General features: G+C 38.7%; 1 protein-coding gene and 1 long non-coding RNA gene across 3 annotated transcripts in view; one reads left to right on the forward strand and one right to left on the reverse strand.

The window, feature by feature from the left end:
- The first annotated feature begins 3,223 nt into the window (after positions 1–3,223).
- The window catches only part of LOC108884395 (uncharacterized), a 30,926-nt gene continuing 12,169 nt past the window's right edge, over positions 3,224–21,980 (forward strand). Inside the window, exons 1-5 of one of the 2 annotated variants that reach the window (XR_007814317.1) lie at positions 3,224–3,481; positions 8,244–8,360; positions 18,637–18,686; positions 19,664–19,762; positions 20,858–20,896. This is a non-coding gene — a long non-coding RNA (uncharacterized LOC108884395). The remainder of the gene's footprint in view (positions 3,482–8,243; positions 8,361–18,636; positions 18,687–19,663; positions 19,763–20,857; positions 20,897–21,980) is intronic. The other variant, XR_007814316.1, reaches the window with a different exon arrangement.
- raly (RALY heterogeneous nuclear ribonucleoprotein) overlaps positions 12,394–21,980 on the reverse strand; it is a 122,545-nt gene continuing 112,958 nt past the window's right edge. The window contains exon 9 of the mRNA XM_018678253.2: positions 12,394–14,093. The gene's annotated coding sequence lies outside the window, so the exon portion shown is untranslated. The remainder of the gene's footprint in view (positions 14,094–21,980) is intronic.

Below are 21,980 nucleotides of genomic sequence, written 5' to 3' on the forward strand. Positions count from 1 at the left end.
CTTGCCTGTTTTTGTGGGGTTTTTTGCAGCTGTTTTGTTGTTCCCATACTCACTGTGCGGTTGTTGGTTCATTTAGCTCATAGATATTTTTTTCCCTCCAACAATGGGTAAGGAAGAGGAACACAGTAGCTAAAACGCCACTGGTTTTTTTAGCTGGTGGAGACCTAACCAGAGATATAAGAATAAATATTGGACCTGTATTAATGCAGCATCAGTGGTTTGATAATGTTGCTTTGTGTCTGCAAGATGTCATGTGACAAATTATGACAAGTTCGTAAGTCAGTGGTGTTTTTGTTTTAGAGTAGTTTTGTCCCTAGTGGTCGGAAATCCCCGTACTGCAGCTTTAAATAATTTGAGTAGTTTAAAAAAACAGCTTAAAATGAGGAACAAACACACATTAACAGCCCATACAAGTGGAAACAGGGTGGTTCAGACATATTTGTCCAACATCTGTCTCATCACATGAAAACAAGTATTACTGTTTTCCATAAATAATGATAATAAAATAAAATTTACATAAGCTCAGTTCCAAGAAACAAATAGGGTTCCAGTAATAACTAAGCAGGATCCAATTCAAACAACTATAATAGGCTGGAGAGCGACTGGTAATTACTGAAAACAAGAAAAACTTGTCTATTATGCATTCTTTGTTTTCTGGACAGTTCTATAATTTATGACAGCTTCTGCTCAACATCATTCTGCTCAGTTCAGGCCTCTCCTGGAGTTTCTTATCTCTCTCTGCTCTCGCACATGTAGAGTGATCACATTTATATACATGTGAATATTATGAAATTTGTCATCACTGGAGATGATTTTTTCTTTGTGGGGGAGACTTTTTTTGGTTCATCTTTCATCAAAAGTTGAATTTTTGTGTCAGTAAATGTTGCATGTTCAGTGCAGAGAACATGTGAGACCCTCTCCTCTTGTTTAAAACTAGTCCTTAGAACTAGTTTATTCTTGTTGTTATATTTACTTGTGTAATACTGATCCATCACCAGTTTCACTTACTCATTTACAACATTGTATTTCCCTCTAATTTATTCCCTAAATTCCCTAAATTCCCTAAAAGATTTACAATTTGAAAGGTTACTGGAACAAAACGACTCTTTGACCTTCATCAGGTCATATCCATAGAAAGGCCAACAACAGTGTTTAACCTATTTTCCTTTCTGCTTGCTAGATTTTAAAAAATTACAACCAAGGAGGATTTGCCCGTCTGTTACCTGACTCAGACTTTTTTTTTTTTTTTTTTTTTGGGAGGGGCGGGGGGTCGAAGCAATGTCAGTATTGCAACATTCCCCCAGTCCTTCCTGAAGTGGGCTTTAAGGCATCTGGTATGGAAAGAAGTGGGACAGAGGAAGAGGGATTATCGCAGACAGCTGGAAGACAGACAAAAGTTTTCCCATCAAAGCATGGGAGAAAGATGCTGAAAAACTGACAGAGAGCAGATCACACCAAATCACGTCAGGATCTGCTGGTACGTAGATGCTTTTATTTATTCAACAAAGGAGAGGTCACATTAAGATCAATAACTGTTTTATTTTGAATTTGACATAAAAAAGCTAAATTATGGCCAGCTTTTGGATGTGGACTGGGCTAATTGTTGCACCCTGTGACTGCGAAATGTGGTTCTCACCAACCATCAATAGCAAAAAGTCCTAAACAACCATATGATTTGTCCCTACTGTCAGATTCGATTCAAAGGAGTGTAGCAGCACCACACTCCTATGAGTCGACCTTTATTGTCCTGTCGTGGTAACAATAATAAACATGTGGTTAAAGTTGTGGAACAGTTGTGGATAAAAGCAACAGCACTGCTGGCTTCACACGAGAAAGGGTTACTACAGCCACTAGGGGTCCCACAACAATAAAAAGTAACCATGGATCGTGATAAGCTGATGGCAAAAAATGACCTGTGGTCTTGTTTTATTTATATATTTGTTTATTTATTTTACAGGAGGAAAATCTCATCAAGGACAAGTGAGCGTAGTTCATGCCTCCAGCCACAGGGGGCAGTAATGAGCCCACTAGGGCCTGGCGGCGCAACACGGGGAGGCAAAGAAGACGTCGTGCAAGAAAACTTACTGGAAGAGACACAAAGGTGAGATTTGTGCTTCATCAAAAACATTTTCAACTGTATTTTTGTTTACAAGAGAAAAGATAAAGAAGGGAGAAGAGTAACTGGTTGGTTTGGGAAATGCTTATCTAGTTAATTTGACAAAGAGCAGCTCTCAGCCTCTTCCCTGAGCCTCACAATGCGCCGCGTGCCACTATTGTTTAGCTGCGACATCAGATACAAGTTAAAGCAGAAAGTACTTGTGGTGCTGGAGCGGCAGGGTTTGGCGTTCGTCAAAAGCCTCGCTGCTATTGTTCTCAGTGTAAGCCTGCATAATGGGGGTGGTGAGACATGTCGTCGTGCCCTGATGCACGTGTCTCACTTCCTGGTGTGGACATTTAATTGACAATCAAAAGTCATGCAATCATGGATGTCCATTAGAGATCTTAAATACGCTTTAAATCCATCCTCAAAGCAGCACCAAGTGACACACATGATGTTCTGTCTTGCAGTGGTGGTTTTACAAATGACTGGTTTCATCCTGCATCACAAAGGAGGAAATTTAAAAAGTGGCTCGGTAACTTCACATTTTAAACATCTCCAACCTGTTTATTAGCACCATTAAGACAATCTTAAACTACCGTCACTCATCTGGATTCTGAACCCGTCAGTCAATGAAGCAAGAGCAGTCCGAAGTGGACATGAATGCCCCTGTGGATTGAACATCTGCTCTCCCAAAGCAGTAATAAAAGCAGCCTGTTTTTCTGGGAAGACGCCCCTGTGAGAGGAAGAGTCAAAGCGGAGGTCTAATCCTGAGATAGTTTTCCAAAAACAAGCACAATCTCTGTCGAGAGTCAGAAGTGACGATGTGTTAAAGTGCTGCAAAACACAAACCATGCATGGCTGCGTTCCCACCAGGGTGGAGGGCCTGTTAGCTAGTCCCCCGTAACATGTGACATGATTATCATAAAAGCTGGTTTCATGAGAGACAAATCTCCTCATCCAGTCGGGGGTTTTGATGATTTTTTTCAGAAGTTACAACATGTGATAAATTGGATTCTTATGTGAGAAAAAAACTGTGAGTTGTGAATCTAATCAAAAGTACCTCAGTGGTTGGTCAGAGAAAATAGGAGGTGGTACTGATGAGACCTGACAGGAGGAGAAACATCAGGTGAAAGCATCAGGAGTTCTGTGTTCCCGAAAAGTCTTTTTTAGTTGAGCTGAACATTTTTCTGTGTTCCAGAAAGGATGAACTGGCACTCTGCAGGGCACATATTTTCTGTAATCTTAGCAGTTACATGAAATTATGGTCATGTTGAATTTTTTTATTACTATTTTTTGATTTCAAGGATGCTCTGAGCTCCAGCCAAGGCCCTCTGTTGAAGTTGGAGCTGCTACACAAAGAGACTGACAGAGCATCACAAAGTAAGTTGCTGTTCAGTGGTGGATAAAATTAGCTTGAAATTGTCTAAATGTTGTAAATGTATCCCTTAACATCTGCAAGTCTGCTGTTACTTTCCTTTCACATTTCTCGCACGTGATGTTTGTCTTTTTTGGGGAAACATTTCCAGCTGCAAAACATTTCTTTCTTTTTCTCATCTCAGTAACATCAGTTCAAGCAGGAGAGATGATTTTACAGATCATAACGCACTGATGATAAATGTAGTCTTGTATGGGGTTGTGGTCGGTCTGACAATTACTTTGACCTTACTTACATTATGTTCTTTCAGGTGCATTTGCTGTGATAGATGAGAAGGATACTGTACATAGATTAACCATCTTCTCACTCTGGCCGTAGACAGATGTTGGTGCTACAAGTGCAGAAAAAGGTTGAATATGATTCTGTGTGGTTGGTGAGAGGTGTGGAAGAGCTTTGGGCTAAGCTGATTGGATAAAGTAAAGCAGGAAGGATTTCATTCTCATTTTTCTTAATTCTTGGAAAGTGGCTGTGTTTAGTTAACATGTGGTTGTGGAGGATGGAGGTTAATCCGACCATGAGAATAACCAGGAATGCACTCAGTTGCATGTCTACAATAATTATTGTATATTTATGGTGTAAATGTATCTTGTTGTGGTGTCATGTTCTCAAACCATTTGACCAGATATTTATATAAGACTAAGCTTCAGCTGCTCTGTAAAAGATTGCAGGGAAACAGGAGTGTTGGTTTATGTATTTAAGCACAAGCTTAGTTCAGTTTACATTGGCAAACTGAATTAAATTAACGCCTAATTTACAACAGTTACAGCTCATTACAAAATCAGGGTCTGTAAGTGGCACAGGTCTTCCAGGATCATTCTCAACTTGTTGACACTAAATTCCCTTCCGAGACCAATATGCAGTCTAGTGAACCCGCCCGTGTTTCCCCCAGTTTTGAGCAGAACCATTGTAATCAAGGACGATGTCCTGCACAATGGAGCTCTTTGCAACCTGTAGAATATAACACCACTCACTGATGTCATCATGTTTTCCCTATTTTTCAGCTGGGAACTAACGTTTTGGGTTCCGAACCAATTTATCCACAATATTTAGGGTTGTGGATTGGAACAGCACCTGTTCACATGGGTGGAAAAGGGGTATTGTGAGTGTTGTGAGAGTTCAGTACATAGTTCAGCACAGATGAGGAATGAGATCACACAGATCAGAAAAGAAATTGATGAGGATGATGCAGTGATACTGCAGAGAAGTAACTGGTTATTTTTATTAATATTATTAATAGAAGTTCTATTTCAAGGAACACCAAGACACAATCTGACCAAAAGTAATAGAACTTTTTAACTTAAAAATTTCCAACTTGTGCAGGCTAATTAAGCTTTGCAGTTTTAGGTTGATTTTAAACTGGAGGTCCTTAAAGCATCCTCAGATGAGATGTTAACATATAAGACTTGTTAACTTCTTCAAAAGTACGTTCTCTCCCCTGTCCTCCATCCTTTAGGTGGATCTGCTTATAGTTTACTGTATAAAACAAATTTACTTACTTTACTTACTTTAAACTACTGCTCATGTGTGTCTTTGTCCAGTCTTGAGCCTGTTTTAGATACTGAAATAACCAGAACCATCCCTTAACTCCACAATAGACATGACTGAGAAAATATGTCCACCATTTAAACTGATCGCAAAACTGATAACTGATAACTAATTACAGTGTTGTCACCCTGCTTTGATCAATTGTTATGTATAATGTTTTCCAAAGTTCGGTTGAGGTGATAATTTATGTTAGAGCATTGTTTTCTTAAATTGTTAGATCCTGACTTTGATGCTCAGTTTTGGTTTCACAAGACGGCTAACAGCCAGCGATAAAGAAATAAAAAGAACCTTAATCATTAATAAACTACATAAACTCCGTTCAAAATCTGAAATCCATGTGTTTGCCACTTTTGAAAGAGTGCATGCAGATGAGTATAAATCTGTAAGAGAATAAGGTCAGAAAGACTAACACTTGAGGTTAGAGGTGCAGATCCTGACTTAATCTTTAAGTACTGTCTCAAAGCCAATATATAGATGATGAACTGGAAAAAAGTTTCTAAAGCACTTAGCTCACACACACTGCGTCCAACAGTATATGAGAGTGTTAAAGTTGCAACATCAAGACTTTAATTTCAAGTCAGCAAGGAGAGGACCGTTAAAGGTCAGAGAGAAGATTCAGTATGATGGACAAAGACTGACATTCTTGTCCAGTATATTTTAATATCTGGAATTTTTATTTGCTAATGTTAGCTGGAAAACCCAGGTAGTTTCTGCATGTGTGCCACAACAGCAGACTCACTGATGGTGGCCTGTTTTAAAGATTTATGAGAAACAAACTGACTAAAATGCCTGTTCATCTACTTGAACAGTAACACAGATTGATTTATTTTTGGCCTGAAAAGAGGAAACGGCCACACCACAATGTGTTGTTATATTCTGCAGCACTGCCCATTCCCCCCAGAGGCTAATCATTCGTAATAGTGCAAAATGAGCAGATGAGATCTGATCATCATGTTAGGATCCCTTTCATATCTTCGCTCTCAGTCAGTCAGTTTATTATGGCTAATTTCCAAATACTATCTGCCAGATTCAACAAAACATGCAGGACAAATTTTCCCTGCTGGACTTTGATTAAAAAAACAAAACATCCAGCATGTCAGGAACAGGGATACACACGGAGCTAATTGTTGTACCTAAAGTACATTTTTTCCAGATGCACCATCATGTTTTAAGCCCTCACAAGATCAGATATGTCCCTTTTGATCTCCCACACCAAGTTGTCTCTGGTGCATGAATTTGTACTAACACATTGTGAGATAAATGCACAACACAGCTTGCAGTAGTCAGACCGTGACCTTGACATCTTTGTCATATTTTAGGTTATCTGATGGGAGCTTTCATGGAAGGTGAGTCACATATTTGCTGTGAAGAGCAGCAGGTGCAAACAGTTAGAGGCTAAGCGGACAACAGATGTTCTCATGTTCAGAAGAATGAGGTTACGCTGTTATCACGTGTGCAAATGGCTTTTACCGAAGTATAGTTGTAGGACACAGCCCCACGAATGATCCCATAGTTTAAATTCTGTTTAAATTCTGCTCTAAACTTGGTAACAGTTCTATCACAACGTTTCAAAAAATTGACAATGTTTAAAACATTTTTTTACTTCAGTGTTTTGGCATGTGCATGTATATTTTATCTATCAATAATTATGTCCTTGTCGACCTTCTTGTGTCCACACCAGTAGACACAATAAGCCCTCCAACCTAAATGACCATGTAGGTTGGCAGATGAGATGTATAAGTCTCCAGTGAGCTCTGGGTCGACCCTGGCTGTGAGGTTGTATAAGCTGGTGCCAGTCAGCCACTGTCTCCATCTGCATGGCTAAATACTATTAGATACTATAAGTGAGAAAATATGATAAGAAAACTAACCACAGCTTTGCCATGCTTCCCTGATCAACTACAGCGTTGTGTTTACGCTCTCCAAACTTCAGTTAAACTGGATTTGCTGTCACACTTTGATTTGAAGATACACAAGATTATAGCTTGTTAAACATTTTGGTTCAATAAGAGTGATAGCAGACAGAGGTTAAAAAAAAAAAAAAACAGAGCTCACGGTGTGAACCATTAATCCCCTGGGCTTTAATACACTACATATGGTGTTCAATTCACATTTCTCAGTTGCAAGAAAACTTTGAAAGATAACATGTAGATGGAAAATCTTGCAGGATAAGATCAGAAGGACTAACACTGAGGATCAGTTGTTAAATATGAGCAGGTGTCGAGGTTAGGGGTTCAGATCCTGCTTCTGATTAGAAGTGCTCTCTGGAAGCCAATATTATGATGAAAGAGTGCAAATAAGCTTCTAAAGCACTTACCTCACGCACTCAGTGGGTTCAACAGGTAGAGTATGTGAGGGTGATGTGGTTATTATTAAGCCTTAATTTAGAGTACTGCACATTTTTCAAAATCAGCAATGAGAGGAATGTCTGGAAAACTCAGAGTGAAGACATTTAGAGGTAGAAACATTTAGTAGTTCAAAAGCTTAAGTGTTTACAGGTGCAGAGGTTGTAGGTGCAAGATGATTTTGAAAGCCAGCGTTCTATCAAGGCTCTCAGGCACAGGAGGGTCGCTCTGAGATGGAAAACTTGATCTAGCTGCAGGTTTTTTATTCTCCTGTAGTCCAGAAATTCTGAAAATGATGGAAGAGATTTAAAGTAGATGGTAACCATCAGGATTCCCACAGGAGCGAATCAGATTTTTATCTTCTCTGCTGCTGCTGCTGCTGCTGTAAAGCAACATGTGTCCTCTTTAGAAAAGTGCTGACACACACTGCTTTTGTTGAGCCAAGTATAATTCTGCTGTCGTGAGTGATCTCAACAAGTTGGACCAGAGTTTAACTGTGAGATAAAAATCATACAATGTTTGGCATTTAATTGATTCTAATTGTTTGCTTTCTGATCTAATTGCTGCCTGTTGTCCTAATGGGTTATTTCACACATGTTCAGTTCATGTTCCAGACTAATGCCACAAAATAAATCTTGAAGTGCATGTTTGAAATTGGGAAAATAACTCAATTGTCACTTTCAGCTCTCTGCTGAGTTTACTGTCTTTGTGTGTCTTCATCCGTGATCCGTTCTTTCTTTCAATTTCTTGACATTTTTGGGGCAAATTTGTACCTATTTAATTTATTTCTGTGGATATTTTTTCTGCTTATTTTCAGGAATAAGATGAAAGTTCAAGGAGCAACATGCTAACGTTTCAGAGCAACCTTCAAGCCAAAAGGAGCTGAGCTATTGGGACTAAAGAGAGATTTGTGGTGACAAGACCAAAACCACAGGTAAGGGTGTGTGAATGTGTGTGTGGGTCTGACTTAAGGTACTTTTGGGGACAAATTTCAGACCAAGATCAGTTAATTGGGGCGGCCATGTCTCCAGTTGGGGAGAATTTGAGGTTAGATTAAGTTTAGGGTTTAAGGGTTAGGGGTCTCCAGTCTCCAGGAAGTGAATGCAAGTCTATGTAAAAACCCCAAAAGGAACTAAAGTTAACCTGTGTGTGTGTCTGTGTGTACTTAAAATGAGTCACACTCAATTTAACATGTCAGATCTAGGTAACACACACACTGTAGTTTATTTTGAGTCAATCCTTTAATTACCGTCCTGCTGCCATAAATACTCACTAGAGCACCAGATGTGTATTAATCTGCTGCTGAAAATATTCCCCAACAAATGGAATATTTCCTCCTGGTTGAGTAATGTTTGCTCCAAACTTCAGTGCTCAGCTGTTTTAGGAAACTGGACATAATTGTGACCCTTTCTTAAGATTTAGAGTGTAAGAAACCTACAGAATAATGCCAACTATCATTTTTAATGGTACCAGTGCCTCAGCATCTGTCCGTTATCATGTTGTTGTTTGATCTTATCTCATTCTGCAGTAGCAAATCCCCTCTTGTGAGCACTTTGGCCATAATAGATTATTAATGCAGACAAACAGGTATGAGAAACATGATCCTGTGTTTTATCAGGAATCCAGCTCCCTATAAGCTCTGCTTTGGTGTTCTGAGTTCAACAAGGGTTTAAACTAACAATTAAAGGGATACTCCAGCACTGGACTTTATTAAAGCTGAGCAAGTGTTCAAATCAAAACAAGAGTTCAGTGTCATTATAGCCCCGTGGACCTCCCATAATGCATTTCCTCCACTTCATTCATCAGATCCTCTCCTGTCTGGTGAATGTCTCCATCTCCACAGACCTCATATCTCAGGTTTCTGTAGGAGGGAAAAATAAATCAGTTAACGGAAATGTTTGGATCCAGCTCAAATTTAATATTGTTACTATTATTATTTAATAATAGTCAGGAAATATGCAGCTTTTTGGGGCTATTTTCAGGCTCTTACCTACAGGAGGATTGACTCACTTTTTAGTAGACCAATCTGAAGTTAAATTTTATTCATTATAATTTCTGCAGATCAGTGAATTATGTGAAACTCTGTGATCATGATTCTGACAACAGCTTAAAATGATATTTGTTGTGATTCATTCAGACAGTGGTTTCTATATCTTCTATATCTTTGAAAATAATAGTACTACCTTTTGTGAGCACACTGTGAGGAGACTGGATTAGTCTTTATTCAGTAAAGAGAAATTGATGAAATGATTTCACTCTGTATATCACAACATTTAATGTCTTGATTTATTTAGCCTGCATGGACAGGAATTGTCAATTTTTTTGCCCTGACAGTAATACATCGACTTGTAGTGACTACAGCACTTTTATACTTATTTATGGTCGCTGACAGCACTTGGTTAAGGGTAGTGAAAGATTGTAGTCTGTGGTTTAATGCAGAAGTTCAGTGATTCAGACATAATGTATTAATCTACATTTAACCAGAAACAGGGGGAGAAGAGACAAGCTTTTTACGTCAAACTCACAAAAGATCAAATAGTTGAAGAAGAAAACAGATTTGATGCATGAAAGATGGAAATATGTTATCACGTTTTCAGGAATGATCACAAAAGTCCCCAGACAACTGTCACAAGTTCCAACTTTTTATTTGGTTTATTTACATGTGTTGTAAAGGCCTCTGGCACACTCTCAGTGCAGACAGAGGAGCCAGCATCATCACCTTCATCGTACAGTATGCACAAGTCATTAAAAATAACAGCAAAGCCTATTTATAACATCAGCATGTAGAAATTGGACAGGAACAAGAGGAGAAAGGGAGGGAGAGGAGGGTGAGAGACACAGGAGGATGGGAGGAAGAGGGGAGAGGAGAGAGAGCCTACATTTCCCGCAAAGACAGAGTCACGGGTCGATTTATAGACGTCCAATTAGGGGGGAAATAAAGTCAAAGATAAAGACCATAATCTAGAGCTAATCATCGGTCCTGTCTCGGCCAAACTTTGATCAAACACATCATAGTTTTGACGTTTTCACTGTAGAATATAGTTCACCTTTACATAAACCGATGTGTAGAAAGTCTTAGTAAACCTGCTGTAATGGCTGATTATTCATGAGATTATAACAAGTATATACAAGGATGTACAATTTGCAGTGGAGCCTATGTAAAGGTGATCTAAGGCTTCCACACCAGGACAGCTACCGTACAGCTACTCGCTGGTTCCTCCTAACTTCTTCTGGAAACTGTTAAGTTGGAGAGTACTCTGGTTCTGGGAAACACGTGTTTACTGAGTAAATTGCTGTTAGTGAGTTTTACTTGAGAAGATCAGACCAAAGAGCTTTCCATTCTGTCTCAAAGAAAAGGGCAGAACAAGAAAAATTGGAGTCAGAGTAGAACAGAGAAGAAGAACAAGGGAACACATTGATCAAGATCTGTGTTCTGTTTGCAACACTGTCACTTCTTTCTTCATCTCTAACAGGAGAGGAGAGGAGGAGGTGCACAGAGAGGAAAAAAAACAAGAAGGGAATTGAAAGATGTTAAAAGAGAAAAGGGAGACAGGAAGGAAGAGTTAAAGAACAAAGGAAAGAAGACAACAAAGGATAGATGTAGAGGGAAAACAATAAAATAACAGATGAAATAAAAGTCCAAAAGATGAAATGGAAATGGAAAAGTGGACAGAGGAATAAGAGATAAATAAAAGAAGAGAAAGGAAAAGATGGATGAAAAGAGAGAAGAGGACAGAGAAAATAAATTAAAGGCACGAAAGATGAACAGATGTTCAGAACTAGAATGACACTCGGTACAACGCGTTCCTCTGCCAAGGCTGAAATGCTGGAACAATGCCCTATAAATGATGAAAAATAAATAAAATCCTGGATCTGCACCAAAATGTATTGGGTTCTTCTCTGGCTCATGCCTCATCCCTCCACCAAGTTCGGTGCAAATTGGTTCTGTACATTTTACGTAATCCTGCTGACAAACAAACAAAACTTTTTTCTTTTTTTTTTTGTGAAAACATAACTTCCTTGGCAGAGGTAATAAAGTAAAGGTGTCAGAGGATGAAATGGAGAGAAGCAGGGAATCCAGACAAAAGGAATAAAGACACAAAGAAGCAGATAGATGAGTTGAGGAGGGACAGAGGACATACAGAGAGTGGGCAAAGGGTCTTTTCAAAGACAGATTCACATTATCAGCAGTAGCTAAACTTTTCAGCCTTGACTGAAATCTACGCACAGTGGCAACATACTGAGGACTTCCAATATTACATTTTAGTGCTGACTAACAGTACTATACATTCATTATAATGCAATTTCACCTGATACTGTCAGCAAAGAACAGCAAACTGCATAATATGATAGAGGGAGAAAGACCAAATCCATATTTAGTATTTCAGCAACAATGATATTAACAATATTAACAATTTAGATAAGAAATATTGACAAAAATAATAACAGTTAAGAAAAGACATTAGATTTCTGTGAGGTTCTTCAGCGGCTGATTCCTATTCTTCCTTGTAAAGCAAAGTTTTTCAGACAGGTTCAAGGTCACTGGGGCTCAACATAGTGAGGTCATCACATAAAACATTGGGGGTTTTGTTATGTTTGCATGAAAGCCTCATAATTCCCAGTTTTCAAGGTTATCATGTGTAATAAAACCCCATGTGTTATCACTCATAACTCACTATAATTTCAAATACACAATCATTTTAAAACCGATCAGCCCTGTGACAACTTTTACCTTTAGGATAATAAACTTGTGAACATGTGCACGTAATTGATAATAAAACCTGTTTTTATGTTATTGTGTCTTATCTCAGCTTATTCCAACCCCTGACCCCATGTTGAGTTCCCAAACTCTGATCATAGTTTGACATGACTCATGGAAAATCTTCCTGTATGTCTATTTTAATTCAAGCAGCGTGGAGGGACACAACAGCACTGTTGGTGGTTCTCCTGAAGGGACCCCCACCCCCACCCCCACCCCCACCCCCATGACCCCCAAGGATAAGTGGTATAGATGATGGATGAATGGATTTTCTTAGTGCTACAAAGCATTCATTTATTCTAACATATACATAATAAGCCCTAACACATCAGTATCATCAGATTTAATAAGCTAATTTCATGCAAACTATTATCAAAGTTTGAAAGTCTATTGACCCCAATTTGAGACTGAGAAACATCAGTTTAGAAGCTTGAAGCATCAGATGTAAATGACTGTAAAGCCCATATCAGAGCTTCTATCATCTGCATGGTGTGACAAAAACAGGTTTTATTATCATTTTCAACCCATTTTGAAAGACACTCTGTTTGTCCAAGTTACCACATTATCCATTAGAGCAGGGCAGTAATTCAGTATTATCTGAGATACTTAAACTTTAAGACACATTTTCTAAATTCTTATTTTTATTTCAAATTTTGTTATGTAATGCATGGCAGTGGAATATAATTGCTTAAGACTTTTAATTTACATTGTCTGTATGGCCTGATAGCACCTGCCAATAGTAATCTGAGCCAATTATCACAGAACATAAAGTCTACGAGGAGAAGACGGTTAGATTTTGCAGTAGTTGGAGCAGGAGAGCCAGATGTGTGGAGGCTTTAAGTGTTTTGTCCGATTACTTACATTAAACCCAAGTCAATATGAATTTATCAGTGGAAATTCTCCATTTACTGAAATATATGATTGCCAGTAGTTTTTGCATGTTCACCAAGAGGCTGTGCACTGATTGACAGCGTGTCTTGGTTGCACACTTTCATTTTATTAATTGCACGAGTATCAGTTGAACAATGCCTCTAGTTTCCCTGCAATTTAATACCAGTTTGCAAAGTTATTTCTAGGATTATAAGGGAATCATTCTGAAATGACAGTATTCAAAAATATGTCTCCCATCCAGCCTTCATTTGATTATTCAGCATGATTCAGACTAAGTCTACCACATTGTGATACATACAGCATTGTAAAAATATGATGAAAGTCATTCACAGTGACAGTCTGTTAGCCCAGCCCAACTGTGCACCGACTGTTTCATGTTTTGATTTGTTCTTAATTGTAATTTCCAAAAGAATTTGCACTAACAAGGTTTTCAATCAACAACCTGCTCTGCCTCAGTATGTTGCCTGTTCAGTTGTGTTGTTTTAAGTTCTGTGTGAAGCAGATGACGATGATCTGATGAGCTCCAGCTTCCCCAAATGTGGCTGCTGTCAACTGCAGAGCTTGTGTGTGAGCGTACGTGTGTGTGTGTAAAATCTGTCAGTTTAAGATGCATTTTGACAGCAGCCTGCTGTTTTACTATCTCCCTGTAGCTCTGACACAGCATTGACTCCTTCGCCTTGTGTTTTTTCCTGTGTGTTTGTGTGTGTGTGTGTGTGTGTGTGTGTGTGTGTTAGTGTGTATAACTCATCAGTTTATGATTTGTTCTGGCAGTACCCTGCTGTTTTAGTATCTTCCTGTGGCTCTGACAAAGTGTCAAGTCTGTCTTTCTGCTGTGTGTTTTTACAGTTGTGTATGTGTGTATGAGTCTGTGTGTGTGTGTGTGTGAGAGTGTGGTGTGAGTCTGGCTCCCTGCTGTTTGATGGCCTTCGTGTGCTGTTATCCAGTTCTCTGTCTGTCAGCGGCTCTCTCTCTCTCTTCCCCCTCTCTGTCTGTCTCTTCCTCCACAGTCCACACCACCTGAAACAGAGGCCAGATCATTAACAACAGAAATACACAAGTGCAAATAAACTTGGCGATAATTGATCATGATCACAAATCAATCGTCAGATTTGAAAACACAAGACCGTCATCTTCTGACAAAGGATGTACAAACTGCTTAAAATGATATTCAGTAGCAAAGTAGGAAGTAGTGTGATGTTCTAACAGGACAGCGAAACATTCAGCGGTTTTCTGGGCACATAAAATGACTTTGTTCCTGGACAGTTTGCATTTCGTTCCCAGAAAACAGTGCTGATTTCTTTTTATCCAATCAGTGTATTTAGACCATGACAGGAGCTGTGTCTACAGATTTGACTGGGCTGTAGGTCTTCATTTGCCTCCTTTCTTCCCTTATTTTGTCCTGTAAATTATTTGATTTGACCTGGCAGTTACGCATCACCATGTTGGGACTCTTGTCTTCTAAGTGACATTGTGCTGCTCGTCTGTCTGCTTCCTCAACTCGTGTATTTGTCTGCAAGGCAAGTTTTTCATAGCCTGTGGCAGATTTCATACAGGACAGCTCAAAGTGGGTTACATAAAATATTGAGAGAAAATGTATAAATGACATTGTAGAGTGAAACAAATGTGTAAACAAATGAAAGAAAAAAAACCTAAAGAAAAACATGCGACAAGTTTACAGCCGTGCCTCTGTGAGGCTGTATATAGGCACAGTGGCACTTAAGCTAAATGCTCATATGCTGCAGGTATAATGTTGACCATGCTTATTACCTTTGTTTAGTGTGTTCACATGCTATCATTTGGTGCTAAACACAAAGAACACCTAAGGATGATGGGAATGTCATCAACTTTTTTTTTAAGGGATTCAGTCATAAATCACAGAAATTGGACAGCTGGTGGTGCTAGAGGCAAAGTCAGAAGATGTGTTTTTCATGGCACTGCATCCCATAGTAATAGAGATATTTCAGTCTGGACCAAAGTGACTAACTGACAGGCCGACACTGCCAAAGAGCCTAACCACTAGTGTTGCTTAAAAAAAGTGAAAAAGATAAAACTGTACAAAACAAAAGCTGAATTCAAAACAGCATGCTGTTTGGAAATAAATGATCTAATTACCCTGCCTTTGCCAAAACTGTAAAAACACAGGGTCGAGGCAGGATTTCCAACTGAGCAAAACAGGCTATTACTCCAGGGTAACTGTAGGTCAACTGGTTTATGCTTATTTAATTGAAGGCACTAAGGCACAGCATGTACTGGCATGGTAGGCACCTTAAGATGGATCCTGCTTCATTACTTGATCTAGGGGCCTGTTCCTGAAAGAGTCTATGTTTCAAAATCTAGTTTTAAGACCTTCATTGCTTCAGTTTTGTACTTATATGTTGCATATTCCTAAAATAACATGTTTTAATCAAATGTCCCCACTGTAAACCTTTTGCCAGATTGTATTCCAGCATAGAAAAACTTTCTTTGCAAAAAAAGTCAGATGAATGGGGACCTGGGACCTGCTGTCAGTTCAGACAGGAACACACAGGCAGATTTTCATCAGCCACATTGCTACAACAGTGTTGTGGTGTTCATCATAAATAGCTGGAACTTTGTGCAATCAAGAGTTTATACTCAAAACTTGTGTTGTGCTCGTGTTTGTGTTCCTGTCTACTCTCAAACGTTGACTTTCAAACTGATGCCAGTTTGAAAAGTTCTTGTGCTCACAACAGTTTTCTCATGAAGCAAAGAGTCACAAAGTTTTGCATCACTTTGTGTGTATCTGTTTGTGATCATCCCCCTGTAGGAGTTTGTCAAAGAGATAGATAAACAAAACTTTTATTTTTTCCCTAGCTGTGTGTGTGAGGACATCTTCTAAAGCTGAACATTTAGATCAACATTTGCTTTCGTTCTGAGAATGAGAAGAGAAGGAGTGGTTGCAGCATGTCTCTTCCCCTACAGTCACAAACTGTCATTTTACATTTCTTTTTATTATTTTTTTATTTGAAGAGGACGCAACATGTTCATTAATGAGATGTAGATGCATTGGAAAGGGGAGACAGCTAGCTGGCTGCATATAGGGCTTTATGCTTATCTAGACAAATCATGTTCTGACTACAGCGTCGTGCTCATCTCAGATACAGTCCCCTCTACTTGCTCCCTGGAGGAAAGAAAATGGTATTCCCCAAAATGTTGCACAATTCCTTTTTGATATTTCACACTCCAATAGATGGAGAGAAAGAGGGGGGAAATCTGAAGCTCTGGAGGATCCTGGAAAGTTCGGCAAAGCTGAGCTGAAACATTTTCAAATATTCAGAGAATCCGCCTCAGATTTACAACTGTTCCCTTGGACATGAACTGTGGAAACATCAAGTTTGTAAATCAAACCTGCTGGGTTTAAAATATTTGAATCAGATTCTGACAGATTGACTCACTCCACTTACAGAGGACATTCCGTGCCAAAATAAGTTCTGCAGCATTAAAACATGTATTGTACATACACACAATACACGACAGCTTTGACTCAAACCATGGTGCTATTTTTAAGTGTTTAAAGTGACATTTTCAAAGCAATACTACGATCCTGATTTGCCAGACCTGCAGCAACACAGTGTTTGTGCTGTCGTTTCTGATAGATGGAAAAAAAAGATGTAGGTTAATAGTCAAACATAGGCCCGGGCGTGCTAAGTTGGTGGTCATGCTAATGCAAAGCTGAGGGCAAGTGTTTCTGGGAATTTGAGCATCAGGGTGATATAGCACTCTAAGACATTTTCATCTTCATCGCCATTGTGTAATCTTGTCAGTAGTCGTACGCAGTATTGAGGTTGGTCCATTTCTTGATGTTCTCGATCCAGGTTGTCCTCTGTCTGCCTTGGGCACCTTCAAGCACAGCCTTCCAGTGTGTCAGCAGTTCCTGAGATGCGACTAAAATAGCGAAAAAGTTTCCTTTGTGTAACGCTGTACAGAAGAATTCTTTCATGCCAATCTTTTCTGGGATTAAATTGCTGAATTTCCTCTCAGTGTATGATATCCTGAGCATCCTGGGAATGCTGACATCTCAAACGCTATCGCTTTCTTTTCGATTAGCCACTTTGAGGGTCAATATCTCACAGCCATACAAGACCCCTTGCCGGATGAGAGTCCTGAGGAGACATATCTTGGTGCCAGTGCTTACAGACCTATCTGTCCAGATGTTCCAGAGCTTGGTGGTACTTGTGCGTGCCACTGCCTTTGCCTTGAAGACGTGCAGGGAACCACGTAACCACAACAACACGGTTTGAATCCAGCTGGAGACCTTTCGTTGCACATCACCTCTCTCTCCCCTTCACATTTCCTGTTTGCCACTGGACTGTAGACCATTGAAAAAGGCCACAACCGACAAAAAGCAAACCAAAATGGTTGAAAACAGCTACCTACATTCAGAGACAAAGACACAAAGACAGTGGAGAGTAATCAAAGGATAACAATTGTGTTGTTTTATCACTATCAATAATATATTTGTCCAACCCATAACTAATGTCAGTGTGGCTTGTGCTCTGTGAAACAGAAGTTGTCTGTTGTCCACAAAGTGCATAGATGACTACCTTTGAGTGACATATTGCTTATGACAACCATGCTGCGTGTAGTTTAATCTCCTCAGCTCATCAAACTAGCACAGCAGTGTAAACACAGATGCTCAGCACGCACAGTGACGTCTAAGACAGTCAGGCAGACAAAAAAATTGCAGCGCACACTCAAAAAAAGTAGATCAAAGGCTGCCCTCATCCATCAATTTAATCGCTGTACCACAAACACATAAACAAAAAGGCTGTGTAAAATCATATCTGACCTCTCTCACTCTGCTCACTGTCTCCTCAAGCTTGTCCTCTGGGAGAGACTGTGGGTCTCTTTCCAAAGAGGTTCTGCTTGAACATGTAGTTATTCTTCCTGCCTGTGAAATCCAGTTCATTGTCTAACATGTGATGTCAGTGTATGATGGCAGTGACACTCAACTGAGCTCATTGCTGCTGGTTAGGTTGGTGACCATGAGCTTTGGCACCCAAAGGCAAGGTAGCGTGTTGGTGAGAATAGTGACTGAATGCACTGACAAATCATTGAGTTTTAAAGATGAAGTAAGCCTGCATCTGCATTGTTTTGTTTTAACTTACCATAATGACGTAAATGTTGATTGCACAATGTAGTTTTACCCATTAGCAATAATAGTTTTTGAAACCATAGTAAAACAAGACTGAACCATGAACCACAGATGTTCATTCACTCGATGGAGAGAGCAATAAATTGGTTAAACTGGCTAGAATTCAGCCTGGACTTATCCTCTAGGACCAACTTTGTGTTTGATCAACTAAACAATTGGCACATTTCCTGATGGTGATCTTTTTATAATGAGCAGTGAAACTTAAAACATACTATATAAAGCAGCGACTTGGGGGGGGAACGCTTGCTTGAACGCTTGCTTGAAGCTTTTGTCAACCAGTAAAACAAGAAGACACAAATGACACATTGTAAATTGTCCATGTGCAACTGTGCATTACTTGCTAAGCAGTAAATTTAAGACTAAAATTTTTTATTTTTATTTTTTCAGGAGCTGATGGAGGCCAAAGCGGTTTTTGTGGGAGTGAACTGGACTTACAGGTAAACACAAACATGACTAATGATGACAAATATGAATGTTATAACATGTCTGCTGGATGTGTAAAAAGAAAAAAATCTAAACACTTAAAGGCATCAGAAACATTTCCACACTGAGGCTATATGTCTTCTCAAAACTATCTTCTGTCTTCTTCTACCATAGTCTAGAAACACTCTTCTGCTGGGACTCTAACATGTAAAATTAATCTCACAGACTTTCAGTTCCTGCCCTGAACTGGGCAGTAAAAGGGCAGCAGTTTGCCTGAGATGCGGATGTACGTCAGGGCTTTTTCTGCTTGTCTTTATGCACGAGAACTATAAATCTCACTGTTTGCATAAAACCTCAGCTGGCTGAATTTTTACATCATTTTTCAAATTGTTATTTGCCGTAGGAACTTACAGCCATTGTGTTGGGTTGAATTCCACTCATGCTAGAAGTCTGGAACTGAACTGATGTTATGATGTTAAACATCATTATGAAGACTTTTATGTAACTGCAACACATATGCTTTACATTACCACCACGCCTGTTTCCGTCCTTTTGTTTGATCTGCAGTACATAAAGCTGCAATTATTCTCACTTTATCACTTAACCTAACTCCTTTGAACCCTGATGCAATTTAAGTGCTCTCCTTATTATAAGAGTCATAACTCAATCAAATAGATTCCTATTCTGGATCAGGTATTATGTCTGTAATACATGCAGTATTGAATTCAGCACAGGTGGAATCCATTGAATACATCTGTACAAAGTATGTGAATAAGTATGTGAATTTACACCCTGTATACTTCAGAACTTGTTTAGTAATCACATTTAGACTCTCTCTTCTTCCTTCTTATAACTATTATAGGATGATGCAGCGTAACTCATACATCTCGCCACACTTCACAGGTGGCCTACTATTCCTGAAAGAGACAAATTTGAAAACAACATCTGGAACACATGAAGTGATGATAAACTTGTTGTTCTTCTCCTACAGTTAATTGATAATCAGAACCTAAGCTCATGTTGGCGGCATTGCTTTTATGAGAGGAGGAGAGGGTGAAGTCCAGAGACCATCAACAAAGACACACAGAAGGTGCAGAGGCCTCACTGGGTCCCCATGAGTTAGCCGAGAACCCAGAGCCACCCAGTGTGCTTGTGTTTCTGTGACTAAAGCATCTCTGACATGAGTTGTTGTCTGTCAGCATCTTGTTGCGGTCACTTTGCAGACATTTGTCCTTTCTTGTTTTTTGTCCCGTACTGGTTGTTTTACGTGTGCTTGTGGCGGATTTTCATCTAGTTGTGATTGTTTGGTATCTCTTTATGGTCAGCTTTTCGTCCCTTTGTGCTTATTTGATATTTACATTTCACAGTCTCTTTGTGGTGGCAAATCTCCATCATTTTGCGTCTCTGTGTTGTCCTATGACTGTTTTGTGTGCGACTTAACATCTCCTTGTAATCATTTTGCGTCTCAGTGTTTTATCTCTTAACAGTCATTTTTGTATTTCCTTGTCATCTGTTGTCCATCCTGGTCATCCATTGTCTGTCCATGGCCTTATAGTAATTCCCTGTGGTGAATGTTAATAAGTAATTTCTTCGTGGTGACTTGACACTTGATTGACCACCCTTTTGTATTGAATGCAGGCTTGAAAAAAAAGATAAAAAGAATGAAAGAAAAAGATGTTTAGTTTTCAGTGGCTTGTCCTCCTACACTCTTTATGGTTTGGTGGTTTGCATTATACGTTTTTAGTAGTTAATACGTTTTTCAAGTGTTGTTTTCCAGGTCTACTCCCACCGTGAGTCTGGTTCGGCTCGAGGTTTCTGCCTCTAAAAGGAAGTTTTTCCTTGCCACTGTTGCCTAGTGCTTGCTCATGGTGGGATTTGTTGGGTCTCTCTCTGTAAATACTATATTTTAAAGAGTATGGTCTAGACCTGCTATTTATGAAAAGTGCCTTGAGATGACTTTTGTTGTGATTTGGCGCTGTATAAATAAAAATGAATTGAGTTGAATAGATCACCCAGGTAATTTACAAACACAAGAGCACACAAAACAGACATAATTCATTAAGTTTATTTACACAGTTCATGTAACAACAATTCAAATTTAAGTGTACAATAAGGACTGTTTCAGTAAATATTGTATTGGAATGACAACAGACCTTGTTTAAAATAAATATTCTGTGTTTTTCAGGTGAATTCACAGAAACAACTGGATTCACAAAAGATGGAGGTAGGAAACTATTTTTATTAACTGCAATCTAAAACAGATCAGTGAACAATTAGTCCTGAAACCTAATGTATATTATTTATTAAAATCTAAATACAATTAGCATTAGTCAATTCATTGCTTTAATGATAGCTTTAAAATTGCTTTAAATTAGCTTTTAAATGCCTTAAAGATAGCCTGGAAGATAATTGTAAGGACTGCTTTAAAATTGCAAGAAATATAGCTAATAAGAAGCTTAAAGATAGCCACAAATATTACTTTAAAGATAGCTTTTAGTTTAGTAATAGCTTAAAGACTGTTTTCAAATTGCTTGTAAATTAGCCTTTAAACAGCTTAAAGATAGCCACAAAGATGTCTTTGTATAGAGTCCAAAACGTGGTAAAAATGTCATAGTATAGTATGGTGTCAAAAATGTCTTAAAAATGTCATAGTATAGTATGGCATCAAAAATGTCATAGTATAGTATGGTGTCAAAAATGTGGTAAAAATGTCATAGTATAGTATGTCGTCCAAAATCTGTCAAAAATGTGGTAAAAATGTCATAGTATAGTATGGCATCAAAAATGTCTTAAAAATGTCATAGTATAGTATGTCGTCAAAAATCTGTCAAAAATGTCATAGTATAGTATGTCGTCAAAAATGTGGTAAAAATGTCATAGTATAGTATGGCATCAAAAATGTGGTAAAAATGTCATAGTATAGTATGGCGTCAAAAATCTGTCAAAAATGCTGTGAAAATGTCATAGTATAGTATGCGTCAAAAATCTGTCAAAAATGTCATAGTATAGTATGCGTCAAAAATGTGGTAAAAATGTCATAGTATAGTATGGCGTCAAAAATCTGTCAAAAATGTCATAGTATAGTATGGCGTCAAAATGTGGTAAAAATGTCATAGTATAGTATGGCGTCAAAAATGTCTGTAAAAATGTCATAGTATAGTATGTGCGTCAAAAATCTGTCAAAAATGTCATAGTATAGTATGCGTCAAAAATGTGGTAAAAATGTCATAGTATAGTATGGCGTCAAAAATGCTGGTAAAAATGTCATAGTATAGTATGGCATCAAAAATGTGGTAAAAATGTCATAG

Source organism: Lates calcarifer, linkage group LG12 (assembly GCF_001640805.2).
Source record: "Lates calcarifer isolate ASB-BC8 linkage group LG12, TLL_Latcal_v3, whole genome shotgun sequence".
Classification (NCBI taxonomy): domain Eukaryota; kingdom Metazoa; phylum Chordata; class Actinopteri; family Centropomidae; genus Lates; species Lates calcarifer.